Below are 23,356 nucleotides of genomic sequence, written 5' to 3' on the forward strand. Positions count from 1 at the left end.
TTTTAGAATTTTCATTTTTTGACCAAAACGACAGGTCCGGAGCTGATAAAAATGTTGATATTGATGTAATTTTTTTTCTGACTGCGGTTTCAAAACCATGCACCAGAATCAACTTCTTTCAACTCAGTAATGCATTTTGGATGTGTACCTAGAGTTTAAAGCAGAAAAACAGGAACTATTAGAATTTTCATTTGTTGACCAAAACGACAGGACCAGAGCTGATAAAAATGTTGATATGGATGTTATTTTTTTCTGACTGCGATTTCAAAACCATGCACCAGAATTCACTTCTTTCAACTCAGTAATGCATTTTGGATGTGTACCTAGAGTTTAAAGCAGAAAAACAGGAACTTTTAGAATTTTCATTTTTTGACCAAAACGACAGGACCGGAGCTGATAAAAATGTTGATACGGATGTTATTTTTTTTCTGACTGCGATTTCAAAACCATGCACCAGAATTCACTTCTTTCAACTCAGTAATGCATTTTGGATGTGTACCTAGAGTTTAAAGCAGAAAAACAGGAACTTTTAGAATTTTCATTTTTTGACCAAAACGACAGGACCGGAGCTGATAAAAATGTTGATATGGATGTTATTTTTTTTCTGACTGCGATTTCAAAACCATGCACCAGAATTCACTTCTTTCAACTCAGTAATGCATTTTGGATGTGTACCTAAAGTTTAAAGCAGAAAAACAGGAACTTTTAGAATTTTCATTTTTTGACCAAAACGACAGGACCGGAGCTGATAAAAATGTTGATATGGATGTTATTTTTTTTCTGACTGCGATTTCAAAACCATGCACCAGAATTCACTTCTTTCAACTCAGTAATGCATTTTGGATGTGTACCTAGAGTTTAAAGCAGAAAAACAGGAACTTTTAGAATTTTCATTTTTTGACCAAAACGACAGGACCGGAGCTGATAAAAATGTTGATATGGATGTTATTTTTTTTCTGACTGCGATTTCAAAACCATGCACCAGAATTCACTTCTTTAAACTCAGTAATGCATTTTGGATGTGTACCTAGAGTTTAAAGCAGAAAAACAGGAACTTTTAGAATTTTCATTTTTTGACCAAAACGACAGGACCGGAGCTGATTAAAATGTTGATATGATTGTTATTTTTTTTCTGACTGCGATTTCAAAACCATGCACCAGAATTCACTTCTTTCAACTCAGTAATGCATTTTGGATGTGTACCTAGAGTTTAAAGCAGAAAAACAGGAACTTTTAGAATTTTCAGTTTTTGACCAAAACGACAGGTCCGGAGCTGATAAAAATGTTGATATTGATGTAATTTTTTTTCTGACTGCGGTTTCAAAACCATGCACCAGAATCAACTTCTTTAAACTCAGTAATGCATTTTGGATGTGTACCTAGAGTTTAAAGCAGAAAAACAGGAACTTTTAGAATTTTCATTTTTTGACCAAAACGACAGGACCGGAGCTGATAAAAATGTTGATATGGATGTTATTTTTTTTCTGACTGCGATTTCAAAACCATGCACCAGAATTCACTTCTTTCAACTCAGTAATGCATTTTGGATGTGTACCTAGAGTTTAAAGCAGAAAAACAGGAACTTTTAGAATTTTCAGTTTTTGACCAAAACGACAGGTCCGGAGCTGATAAAAATGTTGATATTGATGTAATTTTTTTTCTGACTGCGGTTTCAAAACCATGCACCAGAATCAACTTCTTTAAACTCAGTTATGCATTTTGGATGTGTACCTAGAGTTTAAAGCAGAAAAACAGGAACTTTTAGAATTTTCATTTTTTGACCAAAACGACAGGACCGGAGCTGATAAAAATGTTGATATGGATGTTATTTTTTTTCTGACTGCGATTTCAAAACCATGCACCAGAATTCACTTCTTTCAACTCAGTAATGCATTTTGGATGTGTACCTAAAGTTTAAAGCAGAAAAACAGGAACTTTTAGAATTTTCATTTTTTGACCAAAACGACAGGACCGGAGCTGATAAAAATGTTGATATGGATGTTATTTTTTTTCTGACTGCGATTTCAAAACCATGCACCAGAATTCACTTCTTTCAACTCAGTAATGCATTTTGGATGTGTACCTAGAGTTTAAAGCAGAAAAACAGGAACTTTTAGAATTTTCATTTGTTGACCAAAATGACAGGACCGGAGCAGATAAAAATGTTGATATGGATGTTATTTTTTTTCTGACTGCGATTTCAAAACCATGCACCAGAATTCACTTCTTTCAACTCAGTAATGCATTTTGGATGTGTACCTAGAGTTTAAAGCAGAAAAACAGGAACTTTTAGAATTTTCATTTGTTGACCAAAACGACAGGACCGGAGCTGATAAAAATGTTGATATGGATGTTATTTTTTTTCTGACTGCGATTTCAAAACCATGCACCAGAATTCACTTCTTTCAACTCAGTAATGCATTTTGGATGTGTACCTAGAGTTTAAAGCAGAAAAACAGGAACTTTTAGAATTTTCATTTTTTGACCAAAACGACAGGACCGGAGCTGATAAAAATGTTGATATGGATGTTATTTTTTTTCTGACTGCGATTTCAAAACCATGCACCAGAATTCACTTCTTTAAACTCAGTAATGCATTTTGGATGTGTACCTAGAGTTTAAAGCAGAAAAACAGGAACTTTTAGAATTTTCATTTGTTGACCAAAACGACAGGACCGGAGCTGATAAAAATGTTGATATGGATGTTATTTTTTTTCTGACTGCGATTTCAAAACCATGCACCAGAATTCACTTCTTTAAACTCAGTAATGCATTTTGGATGTGTACCTAGAGTTTAAAGCAGAAAAACAGGAACTTTTAGAATTTTCAGTTTTTGACCAAAACGACAGGTCCGGAGCTGATAAAAATGTTGATATTGATGTAATTTTTTTTCTGACTGCGGTTTCAAAACCATGCACCAGAATCAACTTTTTTAAACTCAGTTATGCATTTTGGATGTGTACCTAGAGTTTAAAGCAGAAAAACAGGAACTTTTAGAATTTTAATTTTTTGACCAAAACGACAGGACCGGAGCTGATAAAAATGTTGATATGGATGTTATTTTTTTTCTTACTGCGATTTCAAAACCATGCACCAGAATTCACTTCTTTCAACTCAGTAATGCATTTTGGATGTGTACCTAGAGTTTAAAGCAGAAAAACAGGAACTTTTAGAATTTTCATTTGTTGACTAAAACGACAGGACCGGAGCTGATAAAAATGTTGATATGGATGTTATTTTTTTTTCTGACTGCGATTTCAAAACCATGCACCAGAATTCACTTCTTTCAACTCAGTAATGCATTTTGGATGTGTACCTAGAGTTTAAAGCAGAAAAACAGGAACTTTTAGAATTTTCATTTTTTGACCAAAACGACAGGACCGGAGCTGATAAAAATGTTGATATGGATGTTATTTTTTTTCTGACTGCGATTTCAAAACCATGCACCAGAATTCACTTCTTTAAACTCAGTAATGCATTTTGGATGTGTACCTAGAGTTTAAAGCAGAAAAACAGGAACTTTTAGAATTTTCATTTTTTGACCAAAACGACAGGACCGGAGCTGATAAAAATGTTGATATGGATGTTATTTTTTTTCTGACTGTGATTTCAAAACCATGCACCAGAATTCACTTCTTTCAACTCAGTAATGCATTTTGGATGTGTACGTAGAGTTTAAAGCAGAAAAACAGGAACTTTTAGAATTTTCATTTTTTGACCAAAACGACAGGACCGGACCTGATAAAAATGTTGATATGGATGTTATTTTTTTTCTGACTGCGATTTCAAAACCATGCACCAGAATCAACTTCTTTCAACTCAGTAATGCATTTTGGATGTGTACCTAGAGTTTAAAGCAGAAAAACAGGAACTTTTAGAATTTTCATTTTTTGACCAAAACGACAGGACCGGAGCTGATAAAAATGTTGATATGGATGTTATTTTTTTTCTGACTGCGATTTCAAAACCATGCACCAGAATTCACTTCTTTCAACTCAGTAATGCATTTTGGATGTGTACCTAGAGTTTAAAGCAGAAAAACAGGAACTTTTAGAATTTTCATTTTTTGACCAAAACGACAGGACCGGAGCTGATAAAAATGTTGATATGGATGTTATTTTTTTCTGACTGCGATTTCAAAACCATGCACCAGAATTCACTTCTTTAAACTCAGTAATGCATTTTGGATGTGTACCTAGAGTTTAAAGCAGAAAAACAGGAACTTTTAGAATTTTCATTTTTTGACCAAAACGACAGGACCGGAGCTGATAAAAATGTTGATATTGATGTTATTTTTTTTTCTGACTGCGATTTCAAAACCATGCACCAGAGTTCACTTCTTTCAACTCAGTAATGCATTTTGGATGTGTACCTAGAGTTTAAAGCAGAAAAACCGGAGCTTTTAGAATTTTCATTTTTTGACCAAAACGACAGGTCCGGAGCTGATAAAAATGTTGATATTGATGTAATTTTTTTTCTGACTGCGGTTTCAAAACCATGCACCAGAATCAACTTCTTTCAACTCAGTAATGCATTTTGGATGTGTACCTAGAGTTTAAAGCAGAAAAACAGGAACTTTTAGAATTTTCATTTGTTGACCAAAATGACAGGACCGGAGCTGATAAAAATGTTGATATGGATGTTATTTTATTTCTGACTGCATTTTCAAAACCATGCACCAGAATTCACTTCTTTCAACTCAGTAATGCATTTTGGATGTGTACCTAGAGTTTAAAGCAGAAAAACAGGAACTTTTAGAATTTTCATTTTTTGACCAAAACGACAGGTCCGGAGCTGATAAAAATGTTGATATTTATGTAATTTTTTTTCTGACTGCGGTTTCAAAACCATGCACCAGAATCAACTTCTTTCAACTCAGTAATGCATTTTGGATGTGTACCTAGAGTTTAAAGCAGAAAAACAGGAACTTTTAGAATTTTCATTTGTTGACCAAAACGACAGGACCGGAGCTGATAAAAATGTTGATATGGATGTTATTTTACTGACTGCATTTTCAAAACCATGCACCAGAATTCACTTCTTTCAACTCAGTAATGCATTTTGGATGTGTACCTAGAGTTTAAAGCAGAAAAACAGGAACTTTTAGAATTTTCATTTTTTGACCAAAACGACAGGACCGGAGCTGATTAAAATGTTGATATGATTGTTATTTTTTTCTGACTGCGATTTCAAAACCATGCACCAGAATTCACTTCTTTCAACTCAGTAATGCATTTTGGATGTGTACCTAGAGTTTAAAGCAGAAAAAAAGGAACTTTTAGAATTTTCATTTTTTGACCAAAACGACAGGTCCGGAGCTGATAAAAATGTTGATATTGATGTAATTTTTTTTCTGACTGCGGTTTCAAAACCATGCACCAGAATCAACTTCTTTCAACTCAGTAATGCATTTTGGATGTGTACCTAGAGTTTAAAGCAGAAAAACAGGAACTATTAGAATTTTTATTTGCTGACCAAAACGACAGGACCAGAGCTGATAAAAATGTTGATATGGATGTTATTTTTTTTCTGACTGCGATTTCAAAACCATGCACCAGAATTCACTTCTTTCAACTCAGTAATGCATTTTGGATGTGTACCTAGAGTTTAAAGCAGAAAAACAGGAACTTTTAGAATTTTCATTTTTTGACCAAAACGACAGGACCGGAGCTGATAAAAATGTTGATATGGATGTTATTTTTTTTCTGACTGCGATTTCAAAACCATGCACCAGAATTCACTTCTTTCAACTCAGTAATGCATTTTGGATGTGTACCTAGAGTTTAAAGCAGAAAAACAGGAACTTTTAGAATTTTCAGTTTTTGACCAAAACGACAGGTCCGGAGCTGATAAAAATGTTGATATTGATGTAATTTTTTTTCTGACTGTGGTTTCAAAACCATGCACCAGAATCAACTTCTTTAAACTCAGTTATGCATTTTGGATGTGTACCTAGAGTTTAAAGCAGAAAAACAGGAACTTTTAGAATTTTCATTTTTTGACCAAAACGACAGGACCGGAGCTGATAAAAATGTTGATATGGATGTTATTTTTTTTCTGACTGCGATTTCAAAACCATGCACCAGAATTCACTTCTTTCAACTCAGTAATGCATTTTGGATGTGTACCTAGAGTTTAAAGCAGAAAAACAGGAACTTTTAGAATTTTCATTTGTTGACCAAAATGACAGGACCGGAGCTGATAAAAATGTTGATATGGATGTTATTTTTTTTCTGACTGCGATTTCAAAACCATGCACCAGAATTCACTTCTTTCAACTCAGTAATGCATTTTGGATGTGTACCTAGAGTTTAAAGCAGAAAAACAGGAACTTTTAGAATTTTCATTTGTTGACCAAAACGACAGGACCGGAGCTGATAAAAATGTTGATATGGATGTTATTTTTTTTCTGACTGCGATTTCAAAACCATGCACCAGAATTCACTTCTTTCAACTCAGTAATGCATTTTGGATGTGTACCTAGAGTTTAAAGCAGAAAAACAGGAACTTTTAGAATTTTCAGTTTTTGACCAAAACGACAGGTCCGGAGCTGATAAAAATGTTGATATTGATGTAATTTTTTTTCTGACTGCGGTTTCAAAACCATGCACCAGAATCAACTTCTTTAAACTCAGTTATGCATTTTGGATGTGTACCTAGAGTTTAAAGCAGAAAAACAGGAACTTTTAGAATTTTAATTTTTTGACCAAAACGACAGGACCGGAGCTGATAAAAATGTTGATATGGATGTTATTTTTTTTCTGACTGCGATTTCAAAACCATGCACCAGAATTCACTTCTTTCAACTCAGTAATGCATTTTGGATGTGTACCTAGAGTTTAAAGCAGAAAAACAGGAACTTTTAGAATTTTCATTTGTTGACTAAAACGACAGGACCGGAGCTGATAAAAATGTTGATATGGATGTTATTTTTTTTCTGACTGCGATTTCAAAACCATGCACCAGAATTCACTTCTTTAAACTCAGTAATGAATTTTGGATGTGTACCTAGAGTTTAAAGCAGAAAAACAGGAACTTTTAGAATTTTCATTTTTTGACCAAAACGACAGGACCGGAGCTGATAAAAATGTTGATATGGATGTTATTTTTTTTCTGACTGCGATTTCAAAACCATGCACCAGAATTCACTTCTTTCAACTCAGTAATGCATTTTGGATGTGTACCTAGAGTTTAAAGCAGAAAAACAGGAACTTTTAGAATTTTCATTTTTTGACCAAAACGACAGGACCGGACCTGATAAAAATGTTGATATGGATGTTATTTTTTTTCTGACTGCGATTTCAAAACCATGCACCAGAATCAACTTCTTTCAACTCAGTAATGCATTTTGGATGTGTACCTAGAGTTTAAAGCAGAAAAACAGGAACTTTTAGAATTTTCATTTTTTGACCAAAACGACAGGACCGGACCTGATAAAAATGTTGATATGGATGTTATTTTTTTTCTGACTGCGATTTCAAAACCATGCACCAGAATCAACTTCTTTCAACTCAGTAATGCATTTTGGATGTGTACCTAGAGTTTAAAGCAGAAAAACAGGAACTTTTAGAATTTTCATTTTTTGACCAAAACGACAGGACCGGACCTGATAAAAATGTTGATATGGATGTTATTTTATTTCTGACTGAATTTTCAAAACCATGCACCAGAATTCACTTCTTTCAACTCAGTAATGCATTTTGGATGTGTACCTAGAGTTTAAAGCAGAAAAACAGGAACTTTTAGAATTTTCATTTTTTGACCAAAACGACAGGACCGGACCTGATAAAAATGTTGATATGGATGTTATTTTTTTTCTGACTGCGATTTCAAAACCATGCACCAGAATCAACTTCTTTCAACTCAATAATGCATTTTGGATGTGTACCTAGAGTTTAAAGCAGAAAAACAGGAACTTTTAGAATTTTCAGTTTTTTACCAAAACGACAGGTCCGGAGCTGATAAAAATGTTGATATTGATGTAATTTTTTTTCTGACTGCGGTTTCAAAACCATGCACCAGAATCAACTTCTTTAAACTCAGTAATGCATTTTGGATGTGTACCTAGAGTTTAAAGCAGAAAAACAGGAACTTTTAGAATTTTCATTTTTTGACCAAAACGACAGGACCGGAGCTGATAAAAATGTTGATATGGATGTTATTTTTTTTCTGACTGCGATTTCAAAACCATGCACCAGAATTCACTTCTTTCAACTCAGTAATGCATTTTGGATGTGTACCTAGAGTTTAAAGCAGAAAAACAGGAACTTTTAGAATTTTCAGTTTTTGACCAAAACGACAGGTCCGGAGCTGATAAAAATGTTGATATTGATGTAATTTTTTTTCTGACTGCGGTTTCAAAACCATGCACCAGAATCAACTTCTTTAAACTCAGTTATGCATTTTGGATGTGTACCTAGAGTTTAAAGCAGAAAAACAGGAACTTTTAGAATTTTCAGTTTTTGACCAAAACGACAGGTCCGGAGCTGATAAAAATGTTGATATTGATGTAATTTTTTTTCTAGAATTTTCATTTTTTGACCAAAACGACAGGACCGGAGCTGATAAAAATGTTGATATTGATGTAATTTTTTTTCTGACTGCGATTTCAAAACCATGCACCAGAATTCACTTCTTTCAACTCAGTAATGCATTTTGGATGTGTACCTAAAGTTTAAAGCAGAAAAACAGGAACTTTTAGAATTTTCATTTTTTGACCAAAACGACAGGACCGGAGCTGATAAAAATGTTGATATGGATGTTATTTTTTTTCTGACTGCGATTTCAAAACCATGCACCAGAATTCACTTCTTTCAACTCAGTAATGCATTTTGGATGTGTACCTAGAGTTTAAAGCAGAAAAACAGGAACTTTTAGAATTTTCATTTTTTGACCAAAACGACAGGACCGGAGCTGATAAAAATGTTGATATGGATGTTATTTTTTTTCTGACTGCGATTTCAAAACCATGCACCAGAATTCACTTCTTTAAACTCAGTAATGCATTTTGGATGTGTACCTAGAGTTTAAAGCAGAAAAACAGGAACTTTTAGAATTTTCATTTTTTGACCAAAACGACAGGACCGGAGCTGATTAAAATGTTGATATGATTGTTATTTTTTTTCTGACTGCGATTTCAAAACCATGCACCAGAATTCACTTCTTTCAACTCAGTAATGCATTTTGGATGTGTACCTAGAGTTTAAAGCAGAAAAACAGGAACTTTTAGAATTTTCATTTTTTGACCAAAACGACAAGACCGGAGCTGATAAAAATGTTGATATGGATGTTATTTTTTTTCTGACTGCGATTTCAAAACCATGCACCAGAATTCACTTCTTTCAACTCAGTAATGCATTTTGGATGTGTACCTAGAGTTTAAAGCAGAAAAACAGGAACTTTTAGAATTTTCATTTGTTGACCAAAATGACAGGACCGGAGCTGATAAAAATGTTGATATGGATGTTATTTTTTTTCTGACTGCGATTTCAAAACCATGCACCAGAATTCACTTCTTTCAACTCAGTAATGCATTTTGGATGTGTACCTAGAGTTTAAAGCAGAAAAACAGGAACTTTTAGAATTTTCATTTGTTGACCAAAACGACAGGACCGGAGCTGATAAAAATGTTGATATGGATGTTATTTTTTTCTGACTGCGATTTCAAAACCATGCACCAGAATTCACTTCTTTCAACTCAGTAATGCATTTTGGATGTGTACCTAGAGTTTAAAGCAGAAAAACAGGAACTTTTAGAATTTTCATTTTTTGACCAAAACGACAGGACCGGAGCTGATAAAAATGTTGATATGGATGTTATTTTTTTTCTGACTGCGATTTCAAAACCATGCACCAGAATTCACTTCTTTAAACTCAGTAATGCATTTTGGATGTGTACCTAGAGTTTAAAGCAGAAAAACAGGAACTTTTAGAATTTTCATTTGTTGACCAAAACGACAGGACCGGAGCTGATAAAAATGTTGATATGGATGTTATTTTTTTTCTGACTGCGATTTCAAAACCATGCACCAGAATTCACTTCTTTAAACTCAGTAATGCATTTTGGATGTGTACCTAGAGTTTAAAGCAGAAAAACAGGAACTTTTAGAATTTTCAGTTTTTGACCAAAACGACAGGTCCGGAGCTGATAAAAATGTTGATATTGATGTAATTTTTTTTCTGACTGCGGTTTCAAAACCATGCACCAGAATCAACATCTTTAAACTCAGTTATGCATTTTGGATGTGTACCTAGAGTTTAAAGCAGAAAAACAGGAACTTTTAGAATTTTAATTTTTTGACCAAAACGACAGGACCGGAGCAGATAAAAATGTTGATATGGATGTTATTTTTTTTCTGACTGCGATTTCAAAACCATGCACCAGAATTCACTTCTTTCAACTCAGTAATGCATTTTGGATGTGTACCTAGAGTTTAAAGCAGAAAAACAGGAACTTTTAGAATTTTCATTTGTTGACTAAAACGACAGGACCGGAGCTGATAAAAATGTTGATATGGATGTTATTTTTTTTTCTGACTGCGATTTCAAAACCATGCACCAGAATTCACTTCTTTCAACTCAGTAATGCATTTTGGATGTGTACCTAGAGTTTAAAGCAGAAAAACAGGAACTTTTAGAATTTTCATTTTTTGACCAAAACGACAGGACCGGAGCTGATAAAAATGTTGATATGGATGTTATTTTTTTTCTGACTGCGATTTCAAAACCATGCACCAGAATTCACTTCTTTAAACTCAGTAATGCATTTTGGATGTGTACCTAGAGTTTAAAGCAGAAAAACAGGAACTTTTAGAATTTTCATTTTTTGACCAAAACGACAGGACCGGAGCTGATAAAAATGTTGATATGGATGTTATTTTTTTTCTGACTGTGATTTCAAAACCATGCACCAGAATTCACTTCTTTCAACTCAGTAATGCATTTTGGATGTGTACGTAGAGTTTAAAGCAGAAAAACAGGAACTTTTAGAATTTTCATTTTTTGACCAAAACGACAGGACCGGAGCTGATAAAAATGTTGATATGGATGTTATTTTTTTCTGACTGCGATTTCAAAACCATGCACCAGAATTCACTTCTTTAAACTCAGTAATGCATTTTGGATGTGTACCTAGAGTTTAAAGCAGAAAAACAGGAACTTTTAGAATTTTCATTTTTTGACCAAAACGACAGGACCGGAGCTGATAAAAATGTTGATATTGATGTTATTTTTTTTTCTGACTGCGATTTCAAAACCATGCACCAGAGTTCACTTCTTTCAACTCAGTAATGCATTTTGGATGTGTACCTAGAGTTTAAAGCAGAAAAACCGGAGCTTTTAGAATTTTCATTTTTTGACCAAAACGACAGGTCCGGAGCTGATAAAAATGTTAAAATTGATGTAATTTTTTTTCTGACTGCGGTTTCAAAACCATGCACCAGAATCAACTTCTTTCAACTCAGTAATGCATTTTGGATGTGTACCTAGAGTTTAAAGCAGAAAAACAGGAACTTTTAGAATTTTCATTTGTTGACCAAAATGACAGGACCGGAGCTGATAAAAATGTTGATATGGATGTTATTTTATTTCTGACTGCATTTTCAAAACCATGCACCAGAATTCACTTCTTTCAACTCAGTAATGCATTTTGGATGTGTACCTAGAGTTTAAAGCAGAAAAACAGGAACTTTTAGAATTTTCATTTTTTGACCAAAACGACAGGTCCGGAGCTGATAAAAATGTTGATATTTATGTAATTTTTTTTCTGACTGCGGTTTCAAAACCATGCACCAGAATCAACTTCTTTCAACTCAGTAATGCATTTTGGATGTGTACCTAGAGTTTAAAGCAGAAAAACAGGAACTTTTAGAATTTTCATTTGTTGACCAAAACGACAGGACCGGAGCTGATAAAAATGTTGATATGGATGTTATTTTATTTCTGACTGCATTTTCAAAACCATGCACCAGAATTCACTTCTTTCAACTCAGTAATGCATTTTGGATGTGTACCTAGAGTTTAAAGCAGAAAAACAGGAACTTTTAGAATTTTCATTTTTTGACCAAAACGACAGGACCGGAGCTGATTAAAATGTTGATATGATTGTTATTTTTTTCTGACTGCGATTTCAAAACCATGCACCAGAATTCACTTCTTTCAACTCAGTAATGCATTTTGGATGTGTACCTAGAGTTTAAAGCAGAAAAAAAGGAACTTTTAGAATTTTCATTTTTTGACCAAAACGACAGGTCCGGAGCTGATAAAAATGTTGATATTGATGTAATTTTTTTTCTGACTGCGGTTTCAAAACCATGCACCAGAATCAACTTCTTTCAACTCAGTAATGCATTTTGGATGTGTACCTAGAGTTTAAAGCAGAAAAACAGGAACTATTAGAATTTTTATTTGCTGACCAAAACGACAGGACCAGAGCTGATAAAAATGTTGATATGGATGTTATTTTTTTTCTGACTGCGATTTCAAAACCATGCACCAGAATTCACTTCTTTCAACTCAGTAATGCATTTTGGATGTGTACCTAGAGTTTAAAGCAGAAAAACAGGAACTTTTAGAATTTTCATTTTTTGACCAAAACGACAGGACCGGAGCTGATAAAAATGTTGATATGGGTGTTATTTTTTTTCTGACTGCGATTTCAAAACCATGCACCAGAATTCACTTCTTTCAACTCAGTAATGCATTTTGGATGTGTACCTAGAGTTTAAAGCAGAAAAACAGGAACTTTTAGAATTTTCATTTTTTGACCAAAACGACAGGACCGGAGCTGATAAAAATGTTGATATTGATGTAATTTTTTTTCTGACTGCGGTTTCAAAACCATGCACCAGAATCAACTTCTTTAAACTCAGTTATGCATTTTGGATGTGTACCTAGAGTTTAAAGCAGAAAAACAGGAACTTTTAGAATTTTCATTTGTTGACCAAAATGACAGGACCGGAGCTGATAAAAATGTTGATATGGATGTTATTTTTTTTCTGACTGCGATTTCAAAACCATGCACCAGAATTCACTTCTTTCAACTCAGTAATGCATTTTGGATGTGTACCTAGAGTTTAAAGCAGAAAAACAGGAACTTTTAGAATTTTCATTTGTTGACCAAAACGACAGGACCGGAGCTGATAAAAATGTTGATATGGATGTTATTTTTTTTCTGACTGCGATTTCAAAACCATGCACCAGAATTCACTTCTTTCAACTCAGTAATGCATTTTGGATGTGTACCTAGAGTTTAAAGCAGAAAAACAGGAACTTTTAGAATTTTCATTTTTTGACCAAAACGACAGGACCGGAGCTGATAAAAATGTTGATATGGATGTTATTTTTTTTCTGACTGCGATTTCAAAACCATGCACCAGAATTCACTTCTTTAAACTCAGTAATGCATTTTGGATGTGTACCTAGAGTTTAAAGCAGAAAAACAGGAACTTTTAGAATTTTCAGTTTTTGACCAAAACGACAGGTCCGGAGCTGATAAAAATGTTGATATTGATGTAATTTTTTTTCTGACTGCGGTTTCAAAACCATGCACCAGAATCAACTTCTTTAAACTCAGTAATGCATTTTGGATGTGTACCTAGAGTTTAAAGCAGAAAAACAGGAACTTTTAGAATTTTCATTTTTTGACCAAAACGACAGGACCGGAGCTGATAAAAATGTTGATATGGATGTTATTTTTTTTCTGACTGCGATTTCAAAACCATGCACCAGAATTCACTTCTTTCAACTCAGTAATGCATTTTGGATGTGTACCTAGAGTTTAAAGCAGAAAAACAGGAACTTTTAGAATTTTCAGTTTTTGACCAAAACGACAGGTCCGGAGCTGATAAAAATGTTGATATTGATGTAATTTTTTTTCTGACTGCGGTTTCAAAACCATGCACCAGAATCAACTTCTTTAAACTCAGTTATGCATTTTGGATGTGTACCTAGAGTTTAAAGCAGAAAAACAGGAACTTTTAGAATTTTCATTTTTTGACCAAAACGACAGGACCGGAGCTGATAAAAATGTTGATATGGATGTTATTTTTTTTCTGACTGCGATTTCAAAACCATGCACCAGAATTCACTTCTTTCAACTCAGTAATGCATTTTGGATGTGTACCTAAAGTTTAAAGCAGAAAAACAGGAACTTTTAGAATTTTCATTTTTTGACCAAAACGACAGGACCGGAGCTGATAAAAATGTTGATATGGATGTTATTTTTTTTCTGACTGCGATTTCAAAACCATGCACCAGAATTCACTTCTTTCAACTCAGTAATGCATTTTGGATGTGTACCTAGAGTTTAAAGCAGAAAAACAGGAACTTTTAGAATTTTCATTTTTTGACCAAAACGACAGGACCGGAGCTGATAAAAATGTTGATATGGATGTTATTTTTTTTCTGACTGCGATTTCAAAACCATGCACCAGAATTCACTTCTTTAAACTCAGTAATGCATTTTGGATGTGTACCTAGAGTTTAAAGCAGAAAAACAGGAACTTTTAGAATTTTCATTTTTTGACCAAAACGACAGGACCGGAGCTGATTAAAATGTTGATATGATTGTTATTTTTTTTCTGACTGCGATTTCAAAACCATGCACCAGAATTCACTTCTTTCAACTCAGTAATGCATTTTGGATGTGTACCTAGAGTTTAAAGCAGAAAAACAGGAACTTTTAGAATTTTCAGTTTTTGACCAAAACGACAGGTCCGGAGCTGATAAAAATGTTGATATTGATGTAATTTTTTTTCTGACTGCGGTTTCAAAACCATGCACCAGAATCAACTTCTTTAAACTCAGTAATGCATTTTGGATGTGTACCTAGAGTTTAAAGCAGAAAAACAGGAACTTTTAGAATTTTCATTTTTTGACCAAAACGACAGGACCGGAGCTGATAAAAATGTTGATATGGATGTTATTTTTTTTCTGACTGCGATTTCAAAACCATGCACCAGAATTCACTTCTTTCAACTCAGTAATGCATTTTGGATGTGTACCTAGAGTTTAAAGCAGAAAAACAGGAACTTTTAGAATTTTCAGTTTTTGACCAAAACGACAGGTCCGGAGCTGATAAAAATGTTGATATTGATGTAATTTTTTTTCTGACTGCGGTTTCAAAACCATGCACCAGAATCAACTTCTTTAAACTCAGTTATGCATTTTGGATGTGTACCTAGAGTTTAAAGCAGAAAAACAGGAACTTTTAGAATTTTCATTTTTTGACCAAAACGACAGGACCGGAGCTGATAAAAATGTTGATATGGATGTTATTTTTTTTCTGACTGCGATTTCAAAACCATGCACCAGAATTCACTTCTTTCAACTCAGTAATGCATTTTGGATGTGTACCTAAAGTTTAAAGCAGAAAAACAGGAACTTTTAGAATTTTCATTTTTTGACCAAAACGACAGGACCGGAGCTGATAAAAATGTTGATATGGATGTTATTTTTTTTCTGACTGCGATTTCAAAACCATGCACCAGAATTCACTTCTTTCAACTCAGTAATGCATTTTGGATGTGTACCTAGAGTTTAAAGCAGAAAAACAGGAACTTTTAGAATTTTCATTTGTTGACCAAAATGACAGGACCGGAGCTGATAAAAATGTTGATATGGATGTTATTTTTTTTCTGACTGCGATTTCAAAACCATGCACCAGAATTCACTTCTTTAAACTCAGTAATGCATTTTGGATGTGTACCTAGAGTTTAAAGCAGAAAAACAGGAACTTTTAGAATTTTCATTTGTTGACCAAAACGACAGGACCGGAGCTGATAAAAATGTTGATGTGGATGTTATTTTTTTTCTGACTGCGATTTCAAAACCATGCACCAGAATTCACTTCTTTAAACTCAGTAATGCATTTTGGATGTGTACCTAGAGTTTAAAGCAGAAAAACAGGAACTTTTAGAATTTTCAGTTTTTGACCAAAACGACAGGACCGGAGCTGATAAAAATGTTGATATGGATGTTATTTTTTTTCTGACTGCGGTTTCAAAACCATGCACCAGAATCAACTTCTTTAAACTCAGTTATGCATTTTGGATGTGTACCTAGAGTTTAAAGCAGAAAAACAGGAACTTTTAGAATTTTAATTTTTTGACCAAAACGACAGGACCGGAGCTGATAAAAATGTTGATATGGATGTTATTTTTTTTCTGACTGCGATTTCAAAACCATGCACCAGAATTCACTTCTTTCAACTCAGTAATGCATTTTGGATGTGTACCTAGAGTTTAAAGCAGAAAAACAGGAACTTTTAGAATTTTCATTTGTTGACTAAAACGACAGGACCGGAGCTGATAAAAATGTTGATATGGATGTTATTTTTTTTTCTGACTGTGATTTCAAAACCATGCACCAGAATTCACTTCTTTCAACTCAGTAATGCATTTTGGATGTGTACCTAGAGTTTAAAGCAGAAAAACAGGAACTTTTAGAATTTTCATTTTTTGACCAAAACGACAGGACCGGAGCTGATAAAAATGTTGATATGGATGTTATTTTTTTTCTGACTGCGATTTCAAAACCATGCACCAGAATTCACTTCTTTAAACTCAGTAATGCATTTTGGATGTGTACCTAGAGTTTAAAGCAGAAAAACAGGAACTTTTAGAATTTTCATTTTTTGACCAAAACGACAGGACCGGAGCTGATAAAAATGTTGATATGGATGTTATTTTTTTTCTGACTGTGATTTCAAAACCATGCACCAGAATTCACTTCTTTCAACTCAGTAATGCATTTTGGATGTGTACGTAGAGTTTAAAGCAGAAAAACAGGAACTTTTAGAATTTTCATTTTTTGACCAAAACGACAGGACCGGACCTGATAAAAATGTTGATATGGATGTTATTTTTTTTTCTGACTGCGATTACAAAACCATGCACCAAAATCAACTTCTTTCAACTCAGTAATGCATTTTGGATGTGTACCTAGAGTTTAAAGCAGAAAAACAGGAACTTTTAGAATTTTCATTTTTTGACCAAAACGACAGGACCGGAGCTGATAAAAATGTTGATATGGATGTTATTTTTTTTCTGACTGCGATTTCAAAACCATGCACCAGAATTCACTTCTTTCAACTCAGTAATGCATTTTGGATGTGTACCTAGAGTTTAAAGCAGAAAAACAGGAACTTTTAGAATTTTCATTTTTTGACCAAAACGACAGGACCGGAGCTGATAAAAATGTTGATATGGATGTTATTTTTTTCTGACTGCGATTTCAAAACCATGCACCAGAATTCACTTCTTTAAACTCAGTAATGCATTTTGGATGTGTACCTAGAGTTTAAAGCAGAAAAACAGGAACTTTTAGAATTTTCATTTTTTGACCAAAACGACAGGACCGGAGCTGATAAAAATGTTGATATTGATGTTATTTTTTTTTCTGACTGCGATTTCAAAACCATGCACCAGAGTTCACTTCTTTCAACTCAGTAATGCATTTTGGATGTGTACCTAGAGTTTAAAGCAGAAAAACCGGAGCTTTTAGAATTTTCATTTTTTGACCAAAACGACAGGTCCGGAGCTGATAAAAATGTTGATATTGATGTAATTTTTTTTCTGACTGCGGTTTCAAAACCATGCACCAGAATCAACTTCTTTCAACTCAGTAATGCATTTTGGATGTGTACCTAGAGTTTAAAGCAGAAAAACAGGAACTTTTAGAATTTTCATTTGTTGACCAAAATGACAGGACCGGAGCTGATAAAAATGTTGATATGGATGTTATTTTATTTCTGACTGCATTTTCAAAACCATGCACCAGAATTCACTTCTTTCAACTCAGTAATGCATTTTGGATGTGTACCTAGAGTTTAAAGCAGAAAAACAGGAACTTTTAGAATTTTCATTTTTTGACCAAAACGACAGGTCCGGAGCTGATAAAAATGTTGATATGGATGTTATTTTTTTTCTGACTGCGATTTCAAAACCATGCACCAGAATTCACTTCTTTAAACTCAGTAATGCATTTTGGATGTGTACCTAGAGTTTAAAGCAGAAAAACAGGAACTTTTAGAATTTTCATTTGTTGACCAAAACGACAGGACCGGAGCTGATAAAAATGTTGATGTGGATGTTATTTTTTTTCTGACTGCGATTTCAAAACCATGCACCAGAATTCACTTCTTTAAACTCAGTAATGCATTTTGGATGTGTACCTAGAGTTTAAAGCAGAAAAACAGGAACTTTTAGAATTTTCAGTTTTTGACCAAAACGACAGGACCGGAGCTGATAAAAATGTTGATATGGATGTTATTTTTTTTCTGACTGCGGTTTCAAAACCATGCACCAGAATCAACTTCTTTAAACTCAGTTATGCATTTTGGATGTGTACCTAGAGTTTAAAGCAGAAAAACAGGAACTTTTAGAATTTTAATTTTTTGACCAAAACGACAGGACCGGAGCTGATAAAAATGTTGATATGGATGTTATTTTTTTTCTGACTGCGATTTCAAAACCATGCACCAGAATTCACTTCTTTCAACTCAGTAATGCATTTTGGATGTGTACCTAGAGTTTAAAGCAGAAAAACAGGAACTTTTAGAATTTTCATTTGTTGACTAAAACGACAGGACCGGAGCTGATAAAAATGTTGATATGGATGTTATTTTTTTTTCTGACTGCGATTTCAAAACCATGCACCAGAATTCACTTCTTTCAACTCAGTAATGCATTTTGGATGTGTACCTAGAGTTTAAAGCAGAAAAACAGGAACTTTTAGAATTTTCATTTTTTGACCAAAACGACAGGACCGGAGCTGATAAAAATGTTGATATGGATGTTATTTTTTTTCTGACTGCGATTTCAAAACCATGCACCAGAATTCACTTCTTTAAACTCAGTAATGCATTTTGGATGTGTACCTAGAGTTTAAAGCAGAAAAACAGGAACTTTTAGAATTTTCATTTTTTGACCAAAACGACAGGACCGGAGCTGATAAAAATGTTGATATGGATGTTATTTTTTTTCTGACTGTGATTTCAAAACCATGCACCAGAATTCACTTCTTTCAACTCAGTAATGCATTTTGGATGTGTACGTAGAGTTTAAAGCAGAAAAACAGGAACTTTTAGAATTTTCATTTTTTGACCAAAACGACAGGACCGGACCTGATAAAAATGTTGATATGGATGTTATTTTTTTTCTGACTGCGATTTCAAAACCATGCACCAGAATCAACTTCTTTCAACTCAGTAATGCATTTTGGATGTGTACCTAGAGTTTAAAGCAGAAAAACAGGAACTTTTAGAATTTTCATTTTTTGACCAAAACGACAGGACCGGAGCTGATAAAAATGTTGATATGGATGTTATTTTTTTTCTGACTGCGATTTCAAAACCATGCACCAGAATTCACTTCTTTCAACTCAGTAATGCATTTTGGATGTGTACCTAGAGTTTAAAGCAGAAAAACAGGAACTTTTAGAATTTTCATTTTTTGACCAAAACGACAGGACCGGAGCTGATAAAAATGTTGATATGGATGTTATTTTTTTCTGACTGCGATTTCAAAACCATGCACCAGAATTCACTTCTTTAAACTCAGTAATGCATTTTGGATGTGTACCTAGAGTTTAAAGCAGAAAAACAGGAACTTTTAGAATTTTCATTTTTTGACCAAAACGACAGGACCGGAGCTGATAAAAATGTTGATATTGATGTTATTTTTTTTTCTGACTGCGATTTCAAAACCATGCACCAGAGTTCACTTCTTTCAACTCAGTAATGCATTTTGGATGTGTACCTAGAGTTTAAAGCAGAAAAACCGGAGCTTTTAGAATTTTCATTTTTTGACCAAAACGACAGGTCTGGAGCTGATAAAAATGTTGATATTGATGTAATTTTTTTTCTGACTGCGGTTTCAAAACCATGCACCAGAATCAACTTCTTTCAACTCAGTAATGCATTTTGGATGTGTACCTAGAGTTTAAAGCAGAAAAACAGGAACTTTTAGAATTTTCATTTGTTGACCAAAATGACAGGACCGGAGCTGATAAAAATGTTGATATGGATGTTATTTTATTTCTGACTGCATTTTCAAAACCATGCACCAGAATTCACTTCTTTCAACTCAGTAATGCATTTTGGATGTGTACCTAGAGTTTAAAGCAGAAAAACAGGAACTTTTAGAATTTTCATTTTTTGACCAAAACGACAGGTCCGGAGCTGATAAAAATGTTGATATTTATGTAATTTTTTTTCTGACTGCGGTTTCAAAACCATGCACCAGAATCAACTTCTTTCAACTCAGTAATGCATTTTGGATGTGTACCTAGAGTTTAAAGCAGAAAAACAGGAACTTTTAGAATTTTCATTTGTTGACCAAAACGACAGGACCGGAGCTGATAAAAATGTTGATATGGATGTTATTTTATTTCTGACTGCATTTTCAAAACCATGCACCAGAATTCACTTCTTTCAACTCAGTAATGCATTTTGGATGTGTACCTAGAGTTTAAAGCAGAAAAACAGGAACTTTTAGAATTTTCATTTTTTGACCAAAACGACAGGACCGGAGCTGATTAAAATGTTGGTATTATTGTTATTTTTTTCTGACTGCGATTTCAAAACCATGCACCAGAATTCACTTCTTTCAACTCAGTAATGCATTTTGGATGTGTACCTAGAGTTTAAAGCAGAAAAAAAGGAACTTTTAGAATTTTCATTTTTTGACCAAAACGACAGGTCCGGAGCTGATAAAAATGTTGATATTGATGTAATTTTTTTTCTGACTGCGGTTTCAAAACCATGCACCAGAATCAACTTCTTTCAACTCAGTAATGCATTTTGGATGTGTACCTAGAGTTTAAAGCAGAAAAACAGGAACTATTAGAATTTTTATTTGCTGACCAAAACGACAGGACCAGAGCTGATAAAAATGTTGATATGGATGTTATTTTTTTTCTGACTGCGATTTCAAAACCATGCACCAGAATTCACTTCTTTCAACTCAGTAATGCATTTTGGATGTGTACCTAGAGTTTAAAGCAGAAAAACAGGAACTTTTAGAATTTTCATTTTTTGACCAAAACGACAGGACTGGAGCTGATAAAAATGTTGATATGGATGTTATTTTTTTTTCTGACTGCGATTTCAAAACCATGCACCAGAATTCACATCTTTAAACTCAGTAATGCATTTTAGATGTGTACCTAGAGTTTAAAGCAGAAAAACAGGAACTTTTAGAATTTTCATTTTTTGACCAAAACGACAGGACCGGAGCTGATAAAAATGTTGATATGGATGTTATTTTTTTTCTGACTGCGATTTCAAAACCATGCACCAGAATTCACTTCTTTCAACTCAGTAATGCATTTTGGATGTGTACTTAGAGTTTAAAGCAGAAAAATAGGAACTTTTAGAATTTTCATTTTTTGACCAAAACGACAGGACCGGACCTGATAAAAATGTTGATATGGATGTTATTTTTTTTCTGACTGCGATTTCAAAACCATGTACCAGAATCAACTTCTTTCAACTCAGTAATGCATTTTGGATGTGTACCTAGAGTTTAAAGCAGAAAAACAGGAACTTTTAGAATTTTCATTTTTTGACCAAAACGACAGGACCGGACCTGATAAAAATGTTGATATGGATGTTATTTTATTTCTGACTGCATTTTCAAAACCATGCACCAGAATTCACTTCTTTCAACTCAGTAATGCATTTTGGATGTGTACCTAGAGTTTAAAGCAGAAAAACAGGAACTTTTAGAATTTTCATTTTTTGACCAAAACGACAGGACCGGACCTGATAAAAATGTTGATATGGATGTTATTTTTTTTCTGACTGCGATTTCAAAACCATGCACCAGAATCAACTTCTTTCAACTCAATAATGCATTTTGGAAGTGTACCTAGAGTTTAAAGCAGAAAAACAGGAACTTTTAGAATTTTCATTTTTTGACCAAAACGACAGGACCGGAGCTGATAAAAATGTTGATATGGATGTTATTTTTTTTCTGACTGCGATTTCAAAACCATGCACCAGAATTCACTTCTTTCAACTCAGTAATGCATTTTGGATGTGTACCTAGAGTTTAAAGCAGAAAAACAGGAACTTTTAGAATTTTCATTTTTTGACCAAAACGACAGGACCGGAGCTGATAAAAATGTTGATACGGATGTTATTATTTTTCTGACTGCGATTTCAAAACCATGCACCAGAATCAACTTCTTTCAACTCAGTAATGCATTTTGGATGTGTACCTAGAGTTTAAAGCAGAAAAACAGGAACTTTTAGAATTTTCATTTTTTGACCAAAACGACAGGACCGGAGCTGATAAAAATGTTGATATGGATGTTATTTTTTTTCTGACTGTGATTTCAAAACCATGCACCAGAATTCACTTCTTTCAACTCAGTAATGCATTTTGGATGTGTACCTAGAGTTTAAAGCAGAAAAACAGGAACTTTTAGAATTTTAATTTTTTGACCAAAACGACAGGACCGGACCTGATAAAAATGTTGATATGGATGTTATTTTTTTTCTGACTGCGATTTCAAAACCATGCACCAGAATCAACTTCTTTCAACTCAGTAATGCATTTTGGATGTGTACCTAGAGTTTAAAGCAGAAAAACAGGAACTTTTAGAATTTTCATTTTTTGACCAAAACGACAGGACCGGAGCTGATAAAAATGTTGATATGGATGTTATTTTTTTTCTGACTGCGATTTCAAAACCATGCACCAGAATTCACTTCTTTCAACTCAGTAATGCATTTTGGATGTGTACCTAGAGTTTAAAGCAGAAAAACAGGAACTTTTAGAATTTTCATTTTTTGACCAAAACGACAGGACCGGAGCTGATAAAAATGTTGATATGGATGTTATTTTTTTTCTGACTGCGATTTCAAAACCATGCACCAGAATTCACTTCTTTAAACTCAGTAATGCATTTTGGATGTGTACCTAGAGTTTAAAGCAGAAAAACAGGAACTTTTAGAATTTTCATTTTTTGACCAAAACGACAGGACCGGAGCTGATAAAAATGTTGATATTGATGTTATTTTTTTTCTGACTGCGATTTCAAAACCATGCACCAGAATTCACTTCTTTCAACTCAGTAATGCATTTTGGATGTGTACCTAGAGTTTAAAGCAGAAAAACAGGAGCTTTTAGAATTTTCATTTTTTGACCAAAACGACAGGTCCGGAGCTGATAAAAATGTTGATATTGATGTAATTTTTTTTCTGACTGCGGTTTCAAAACCATGCACCAGAATCAACTTCTTTCAACTCAGTAATGCATTTTGGATGTGTACCTAGAGTTTAAAGCAGAAAAACAGGAACTTTTAGAATTTTCATTTGTTGACCAAAATGACAGGACCGGAGCTGATAAAA

Source organism: Crinia signifera, chromosome 11, assembly GCF_055691185.1.
Source record: "Crinia signifera chromosome 11, ASM5569118v1, whole genome shotgun sequence".
NCBI classification, from domain to species: domain Eukaryota; kingdom Metazoa; phylum Chordata; class Amphibia; order Anura; family Myobatrachidae; genus Crinia; species Crinia signifera.